This window comes from Tigriopus californicus, chromosome 5 (assembly GCF_007210705.1).
Source record: "Tigriopus californicus strain San Diego chromosome 5, Tcal_SD_v2.1, whole genome shotgun sequence".
Taxonomy (NCBI): domain Eukaryota; kingdom Metazoa; phylum Arthropoda; class Copepoda; order Harpacticoida; family Harpacticidae; genus Tigriopus; species Tigriopus californicus.
Window position 1 is genome coordinate 9035086 of NC_081444.1, and position 429 is coordinate 9035514.

The following is a 429-nucleotide window of genomic DNA, read 5'->3' on the forward strand; positions in this document are numbered from 1 at the left end:
ACTATTAAAATAAAAGCAATCAATCAATTGGTCGAAATTGTTGAAATTCTTAGCGCCCCAAGACTGTTTTTCACTCACTTAACGAATGAGGTTTGTTTCACTGAAAGCCAATCCATCTACCTATTCGGTCAAACTTGGCTGTGGATAAAACTAGGATTCACGGTTTGGCCCGTAATGAGATTCCGATCCTTTACAAACTGGACTTTACTAGAACGATAGATTTTGGTGGTAAACATTAGCACCAATGAATTCGCGCAAGGAATTTCAGAGTCGTTTAGAGCTGATTTAGTTATCTGTCATTTTGTCCAAAAATAATTTCTGATAATCTGATTTTCGAATCCTAGTTCCTTTTTTTATTTTCAAACAAGCCATACTTTCCAAGAAAAGCTTGTCTTGTTACAATTTGGATTACTCTGACTTATCCTTTGG